We start from the raw sequence: 9,440 nt of genomic DNA, 5'->3' as shown, positions 1-9,440 counted from the left end.
ATCTATTCCAGCCCTTGAAACTCAGGCACTTGCATTTGTCCCCAGTCTGTAGGGCAGAGGTGGGACCTCATTAATTCTGTTCTCAGTGCCTGGCTTGGTGAGGCTCACATTGCACATCAGTACCAGGGAGGGAAAGAGTATGGCTAGAAGGCAGGCACATAGAATAACCCTCTTCTGAACCTCCCCACATGTCAATCTGCATGACGAGGGTCTACACACAGAAGTGGGAGTGGGTGTGGAAAGGCACATGCAGTCACTGGTCTCCACCTTCTCTAATCCCATCCTTTTCATGAGCTGTTCCATAAAACAGGTGTGGCCATCCCATCTAGCTTCACCCATAGGACCACTGCTTTGCAATCCTTTATTTTGCCCTGAACCTTGGCATCAAAGGCAGAAAAGGCCCTTTCCCACAAGAGGTGCCCTGTGAGGATCTTCTAATAATGTAGGATAAAGTCGAGCAGATTCCTGCCCCGCTCCATAACAGTATTACAAGAAGAAATTCCCCAGGGAGCTTCGTTATGATCCTATTACTGTAAATGATGGCTTGAATCCACCATCAGATTTGGTATTACCATATAATCATTTCTGTAAAAGGCTTCAGAATCATCATTAGCACAGGGAGCAAATTAAATGACATGCCAGCAGGGATTTTACTACTGATAAACTAAAATGAAATTAAACTTAAAAAAACAGAGTGGTATGAATATTGCATTACAATGATCACACCTACACACAGAAAAGCAAGTACAGCCAGAACTGGATAAGCCACGGCACCCAGACCTTCCTTCTCTAGAGGACACATAGCCTTGCCTTCAGTGACCACAAGAGTTGGCTGGATTCTCTGAGAGGTCCACTTAACCAGTAGCCAAGCCATTCTACCAAATGCAAGGTAGGATTTCTAAATGGCATCGTTACACGTCATGCAGAGGCTCCCTTCCCAGGACCCTTCCTGGGGTACAAAAACGGAGGCAAGAATCTGGTTTTAACACCAGCTCTTCCTGAACTTGAGGAACATATGAGGAAGTCTCGCTCTCACACTGGGTGTCAGCTTCTTTGTCTGTACAATGATGTGGTTTGATGTGAGATTTTACAAGTGATCTTTAATAAAATGAGAATAATGCTCCTTTCCCTGACTCCTAGGATTGTTGTTGGATTCAAATGAGCAATATAGGTGACAGCATATTACAAAGTGGAAAATGCTGGTAAGAGGAAGAGGTTTTATAAGACGAAACGATGTATATGCACCGAAGTATATATACATAAACATGTATGCCACTTATAAGCAAGAAATTCACAGGTATATGCCACTGTGTTGAGCCATAATCTCTCTGTATATCTACCTATTTCAACATCCCTATTAGTCTTTCCTCAGAGAAGAGTTTAGGGCTACACGAACAGATAATTAGTGGCCACATCTATTCTAAAACAGCTTGTAGCTGTACAGTTGCTAGCTAAGTAAACTGTGATTTATTTACACCTCTCCTCTTTTTCCTTTTTTTCTTTTCTCTTCTTTTTTTCCTTTGATAGCCACTCTACATTTATTCATTCATTAGGCACATCTGTACTGAGACCTGGGTGCAAGGCGTGGGAATACAGTGGTGAATTAAGCAGACACAGTCCCTGCCCCATGTATTTTACACTATAATGAGGGAGGACAGATAAAGATATAGATATGTTGATGACTGGAAATAATGACAATTACTACGAAGGAAAGGAGTATGGAGCCTGGGAAGTACCAATTCTAAAGAGGGTCCAGTGGACTAAGTATTTGTGCCCCCCTCCAAATTCATATGTTGAAACCCTAGTCCCAAGGTAATCGTATTTCAAGGTGGGGCCTCGATTAGGTTGTGAGGGTAGAGCCTTCATGAACAGGATTAGTGCCCTTTATAAGAGAGCTAGCTCACTGTCTTTCTACCATGTAAGGATATAAGAAGCCAGCAGTCTGCAAGCCAGAAGAGGGCCTTGCCTGGATCCTGACCATGCTGGCACCCTGACCTTGGACTTCTAGCCTCTAGAACTATGAGAAATACATTTCTATTGTTTATAAGACACCCAGTCTATGACACTTTGTTATGGCAGCCCTCGCTGTTAAAACAAAGGATGTCAGTGAATGGTTCCCCAGGAGGTAAATTTAAAGTTATTTCCTTAAGAATGGGGAAGAGCCAGCCATATGACAAACAGAGGAGAAAAGCATTCCAGATAGAAGGCAGTAGATGCCAAGGTCCTAAGGCAGAAAAGAGCTTGGCATGTTCAAGAAACAGGAACACAGCTGGGGAAGCTGGTGTGTAGGAAAGGAGGAAAAAAAGACAGGAAAGTGGCCTTGGCAGGATCTATGGGTCATCACAGAAGGTATGTGCCTCGGGAGGCTGTTGAAAGATATTAAGCTACACAATATAACATCCTATTTATATTTCAAAAGTAGTAGTACTTTTGATTCTGGGTAGGAAATGAGTTGTGAGGGGCCAAGAGAAAAGACAAGAGGACTGTTAGTACAAGCATGGATACCTGGGCTGGGGGAGATTCAAGGTGGAATCAGAGCCCCTTCTCACCAATGGAAGGGCGGGGATGGGGTGGGTGCAGCTGAGTAGGAGAGAGGAATTAAGGATGGTGCCCAAGATTCTGGATTAAGCACTGAACGGATGGCAGATCCAGGCAGCGGAAACTGGACAAGCTCTGGAGAATATCACAGTTCTGACTTGAATGGGTGAAGATCTTGAAGGACTGGTGAATCAAAGAGCAGCAGCTATGTGTTGTTATCAGTTGGGTTCAGCTTGGAAAACAAACACCACACCAGTCCTTTTAACAGAGAAAACTGAACATAGTGGCTAGTTGAACAGACTGGAGGACTGATGATAGGAAAGGGACACTGAAAAGACACAGGCCAAAGAAAAGGCTACCATGAGGATGGCCTGCAGAAGAGCAAGAAGGAATGGCCCCTAATAGGTACAGAGAAAGCGCTCACTGGTTTGGGTTGTTAGACTCTGAATTTGCCATGTATGTATTTCCCTCTTTTTGTTTTGAGAAATAATAAGAAACAGGGTATGTGGGGAAATGTTGATATAATTTAAATTGCTGATATCATTTCAACACCTGCTCTACCCCAAAGTAAATACGGAGGTATATGCAGAAAACAAAGACAGATAATACAACTAGCAACGTGCTGGGAGAACACCTACATACAAGTGTCCCTAATTCTGCCTACTGCCATGACTTCCTAGTATAAGCTATCACCAGTACCCAGCCCCACATACTCAGCTATGCCACATACACACACACTCAGACACACAAGCACATATGTACATACATATCAACATACACAGACACACACACACATATACACACATATGCTTGTGTACATATATCTGTGTGGACACACATATGCTCATGCACACACACACTAGTATGCACACATACACTTGTATGGACACGTGTACACAGGTGTGCGTGTGTGTGCATACACACAGGCACATTCCACATTCATTGCCTCTGAGCCACATCATCCAATCTGAGGTCAGTGAAAACTTCCTGAACTAATAGGGACTTGCCTTGAGGCCTGAAGGACTAGAATATCAAATAGACATGGTTCTGAGAGAACACTTCAATATCTGCTACAGGAAGTAGGCCAGGGAGGAAGGGTAGGTGACAAGAAGGAAGGGGGTAAGGTGAGACATTTCCGCGGTCACCCTGGTCTCCAAATGATCCGTGAGGACATTCTGGTTTAACATCAAAGGGTTTCTTTGCCAGCAAATGACCAGAAGAATCCAGTTTTGTAGAGGTTCTCAGAAAAACTAATACAGTCCAAGGCAAATAATTGACTGAAACCAGGAAAAAATGCAATTTGGGGAAAAGCCCAAGGGACACGTGTTACTGCAAAGCTGAAGTGGGCCCAGAAGCTTGAATTTTTTATACCACGTTGTAGAAGTGAGCAAAATAGGGTCCAAAACAGAGTTCTTCAGATGCTGTGAATCTATGCATGACTTCATTTCCATTCCTTTAATTCCACCAGGAGCCACAATTTCTAAATTTTCCTTCAGGAAAAAAATCATTTAGCTCAGAAATAATGCTTTCTATATAAAACTGTAGCAGTTTCAGGGTTTATTTCTTTGATTTTGTTTCCTTCCAAGAAAATAAGAATAAAAGGAGTATTTCATCTTAATAAAGAGAGATGTGGGAAGTTTCTCTCTGAGCACTGACGCAGACAACAAATTCACTCAGGAAAACATGACCAAGTGCTGCGCCCATCTGGCCGTGGGCACATGGAGTAGACAGGTGTGCCCTCCATGGGTTTCCACACATGAAACCGCGGGAGAAAATCAAGTCCTACCCCTATGTGGACTTTGGTGTCCAGGCCAGGTTTCACAGAAGGAGTGGGGCCCTTCATGATGTCCCTAGGGTGATGAAGATTAAAGGGAATTGAAGTAGCAGAGAATGAAAAGTAGGCATAGTAGGTAGAGGAACAGTGTGAATAAAGGTGCAGAGGCTGGACTAGCATGTCAGATATATGAACGCAAGACAGTAAGAAATATGTATCGGTCTCTGCCCCGGGTTCCTGACACAGGGCTCCTAAACCCCTATAGTTTCCTAAGCAATAAGAGCACTAGGAACACCTTTTGTTCTAATATTTGGTCTTGGACCCTGGTTCCTGACACAGGGCTCCTAAATCTCTTGGAATATGCTGGGTGATAGGAGTGTCTTTTGTTCTAATGAGAGAGTTCAGTGGGCTCCTGGTTGGGGGCTGACCACCAGAAAGACCAAGCTATGATTCAAAGTTTGGAATTCAGTCCCACCCCTCATTCTCCAGAGTTAATAACTGATCGTGCCTATATGGTGAAGCCCCCATAAAAATCCCAATAGCTCAAGGAGCTTCTGGGTTGCTAGACACATCCGCATGCTGGAAGGGTGGCACACGCCAACTCCATAGAACCAGAAGTTCCTATGCTTAGGACCTTCCCAGACCTTGCCCTGTATACCTCTTCACCTGGCTATTCTTCTGTATCTTTTATCATATCCTTTATTATATCATAAACTGGTAAGTATAAGTATTTTCCTGAGTCCTGTGAGCTATTCTAGCAAATGACTGAACCCAAGGAGGAGTTGTAGGAACCCTGATTTATAGCCGGTAGGTCAGAGTACATGTGACCTGGGATGTGTGAGTGGTGTCTGAAGTGGGGCGGTCTTGTGGGACTGAGCCCTTAAGACTGTGGGATCTGATGCTGATTCCAGGTTGATCACGTCAGAATTGAAGCAAGTGACAGGACACCAGCTGATGTCACAGAGAATCACTTGGTGTGAGAACTGCCCCACACACGTGGCATCAGAAGTGTCAGAAGTGAAGCGTGGCAGCAGTGTGAGAGAGAAGGAAAAATACACAAGAGCATGTTTTTCCTCTTCAAAAGTGATAAGCCTAGATAGGATTTGAGGCACATTATAGGAGTCAATGAAAAATAGATTTTGAGTTTATCCTATCGCTAATGAGAAGCATACATAGGTTGTTGGGTTGGAAATGAATAGTAATTATAGTAGTAATGGCTAACATTTATGACAACATTACAGGCACTGTACAAAGCATGTCACATGTACTGGCTATGTAGTTCGCACAAAAGCCCTCTAAGGTAGGCACTATTAGGATCGCCACTTCACTGATGAAAATGAGGCCCAGAGGGGTCAAGTAATTTGCCCGGGGTCACACAATTTCTAAGTGGCACAGAGAGGTTGAGGTAGAATGCAGCCCCTGTCCTGGAGGCTGTGATGGGTGATGGTCCCACTGTACCTTCCCTCTGTGCCCTGTCTCATAGAGAGCTTGTCTGAGGATGAGGCTGAAACACGAGAGAAGCTGAGGTGAGAGGTGGCGGGGGTGGGGGTTGGCGATCTGGGGTCTGGATCAGGATCAGGATGCACCCTTGCCTTCTTGAATCCTCTCTTGTGTCTTAAGCTAATTGGAGTAGGGGTTCTGCCACTAACAATATGCCTTCCCTTCACCTTTTATAAGTACCAGATTGGGGCTTGTCTGTACCTTCTTTAGCAGCACCTTACTAAGTACTTGCTAAGTGCTGGGGACACTAAGATAAGGGAGACAGTGCCCCACCCTCAGGATGGAAACCATGTGGAAAGGGGCACAACATTCAGGGCAGGGTGGGTCACAGCGGGACCAGGAGGGCCCAAGATGCTCCAGCGAGTCAAGGAAGTCTCCTAGGGGAAGCAACATGTGGCAGCACAGAGGGTGCATGGAGTTTGCCGGGTGGCACAGGGTAAAGACGCTGGAAGAGAGACCCAAGTGCTCGCCTAGGCTGAGGGACACCCAGCAAGATCCTGTGGCAAGGTCCAGACAGCCCCTTCCCTTGCATGGTTGCCTCATGTCAGTAGAGGCTTTTGGGGCCCATCTCCCCACAAAGAATAGTAACAGAAAGGCCACTGATATCCAAGTGCCAGACACTCAGTGTCCCTAACTAAATTGTTTGTTTCCCAGTTAAAAAAAAAAAAAAAAAAAAAAAAAGCTGCAGGTCTTATGCAGTTAAAAGTGAATGGCTATAGTTTAGAGAACTACATAAGCTTCTCTCTGCACCAGCCCAGAACCTCTGTAGGTTTAAAGGCAAGACTCTACCTGTCAGGTTGGAGGGACCTCACCTCAGGCCTCACCTGTGAATACTGGGTTTTCTCCGTGGATCAGCTCTAACTATGAAAACAAGGTCTTCCCCCTGGCACCAGCTCTCCAGGAACAGCCAGGAAGGGAAAGTGAAGTCCCTGATGCATTTGCAGCATTGCCAGGAGGACACCTCCTTTGAGCAACTGTCACCTTCCCAAGGTGATACCCCAAGAGAGCACCAGCATCAAGGAAACCAGACCTGGACCCATGTCCCTTCTCTACCACTCTGTTCCTATATGACTCTGTCCAGGTATTTACACTCTCTGGGCCCCAGGACTTCACTCTGTAAAAGAGGATATGAACTCCCACTGGGAAGGATAGTCATGAAGACTACAGGGGTGTAAAATGAGAATATATCCTTACAGTCTCAAGCATAGTGCCTGGCCTGTGACAAATGCTCAGCAATTGAGATTTGTTGCTATAATTGCAGTGATAATCCACACGATTGCCATTATTCCATTCAACTGTGTCTTGATGCAGTCTGCCTCTTTTAAAGCAGAGCAGTTCTAACTTTTTCCAAATTACTGGGCTCCTTTTGAGAATCTGCAGAAATGACAGACCCTAATGAAAGCACAAATACACGAGATTTTGCACAGGATTTCAGTGAACTCAAGAAGCCCCAAATTCTAAATATTTAAAAAAGAAAAAAAAATTAACAAGCCCCAAATTCCACGTCCACGCCTCACCCTGCAGGAGTCCAGGGCCACAAGTTCTGAGGCCCCACATCTGGAGACCTAGCCTATCTCTGATCTGATTTATTTTGCACCGAGATAAAAGTGAGATGGACTCTGCACTTTCCCAGAGCAGTGCTGGGCGATCTGTCGTTCATCTGCCATGAACGGCTCACAGAGATCTCCTGGTCCAGAGAGGCCCAGCATTGGGCCACCAAGCAAACAAGGAGCTCCAGGCATCAGCGTGTACACCAAGCACTGTTTGCAGCCTGTGAAAAATAGCAGCGCCTATCCCATGCGTGAACTTGCTTGCGTTTTTCAAATGTGGGAAGCTGCTGCGGCAATGAACAAAGAGTTACTACAAGCACAAGCACCAACCTGTGGAGATACCAGAAATATTTTGCCATTTATGAAGACCCTCAAACTTGACAAGGTCAGAAATCCCTGCTGTGGTCCAACTGCCCTTCCCCAGCCCCCAGTCCATGTCAGCATCCATGACAGAAGGTTGCCTAGGCAATGCCTGCACGGTTGGCCTGCTGTGCCAACTAATATGATTAAAGTAGAAATCTTTTCCAGCACAGTTTAAGCAGAAGTGAATCATGCTACAACCAAGGGCCCCTTTATTTAGCTTCTGCAAATAAACCCCATTTCCAGGGTCCCTGGGTCACAGTGTCTGCTCAGAGCCACTTGGCCAGTTCTCCACATCTAGCCTCTCACACACAAAGAGAAGGTTTAGGTTGAGTTGTTTGTCTTTGTTTTTTCTTCCATATTGCTCTCTTAAAGTCACAGAAACTAAAGTTAGATAAAAAGAGTAGTTTTGCCTGATTCTCAAATTCAAGAAGCCTGTGTTCCACTTTGCTCCCAACTGCTACTCAATCAAAATAGCAGGTTTAAACTGTCTTCCACCTACTATGCTTTAGCTGATGAAAACATGTTTTTACAACTGTAACAAGTACAGATGCCTTACGGCAAGAGAGGTGAATGAATAAAACTCTTTCAAAGCCCCTCCATCACATCTGTGTTCTTCCTCTGATCCCAAGCCTATGCTTCTTCCCTCCTCCCCCACCCCTCTTCCTCTTACTTAATATCCAAAGGCTTTTGTCTTGAAATAAAGTTGAACAAATCTATCATTCCCTTTCCTTCATTTCTTCCTTTGAAATGATTGGTCACCTGTATAACCTGCAATTCAGGAAGGCTCCACCAGGGGATGATACTCCATTATTACAGACTCAGCAATAACATTTGTCTAAGTCAGAGTCAAAACACCAACATTTGTTCTATAAGCTTCTAGGTGGTAGGATTATGAGGTAAATATGTTTCTACACCTCCGTGCTTTCCCTCTACTTTTGAAAAAGAATATATTTCTTTGATAATCAGGAAAGAAGTTTATTTAAAACATTTTAAAGTTATTACAATGTAATAGTATTATTCAAATACAAAGAGCAAAACGAATGCTGGGGCATTACCTTTTGCTACTATTAAATATAATGGTGTGCATATGATGAATTCAGGGACTCTGATGCAACCACAGTCTATAGCTTGCCCACCCTATTAAGAGGCTATTTATTATTTGAATGTTCATCCTTGTCACCCCCTGCACTCAGCATGTTAATTTGCCTCTGAAGAAAGACACCAAATGCTGCTATTGCAAAGAATGTGAATCCCAGAAACTCCAATGACTGGTCTCACCTTTGGCCTTAAGACATCTTTTCAATCTGTCACTGTTGGTCAGTGTGTGCACAGCAAAATTAAGAGAAAGGAAAAGGGACAACTGAGATGTCTCTCTTGCCTTTATCTCCTTAACTCTTCTCAGATTTATCATTGGGATTTTCCATTTTGCCATCAGAATTGCCAGTCTGAAAATATTCTAAAGAATAATAATGCTTCCGGCAATAGCAGTTGTAAAGAAATGTTATATGAACATGTTGTGTTGAGTTTTAATTTCTCCACACAAAACTAAAAGACCTTTTTCTGGAGCTTATTGCTAACCCAGCAATCCTGCTTTTAGCAATATATTCTATGGAAATAAAACAAATATATAAAGATGCATGTCAAGGAGGCTTGTTTGCAAAGAGGTTCAAAATAACAAAATAAATAAATAAGTAAAAGCAACCTAAATGTCTACC

At 44.0% G+C, this 9,440-nt stretch overlaps 1 long non-coding RNA gene across 1 annotated transcript in view; it reads right to left on the bottom strand.

The window, feature by feature from the left end:
* Window positions 1–9,440, bottom strand: part of LOC122241986 — a 127,783-nt gene that overhangs the window by 21,578 nt on the left and 96,765 nt on the right. The gene's annotated exons all lie outside the window — the stretch shown is intronic.

The sequence above is a fragment of the Panthera tigris genome, chromosome C2 (assembly GCF_018350195.1).
Source record: "Panthera tigris isolate Pti1 chromosome C2, P.tigris_Pti1_mat1.1, whole genome shotgun sequence".
In the NCBI taxonomy this organism is placed as follows: Eukaryota; Metazoa; Chordata; class Mammalia; order Carnivora; family Felidae; genus Panthera; species Panthera tigris.
Note: the sequence above shows the minus strand (reverse complement) of the source record. Positions and strands in the feature narration are given on the sequence as shown.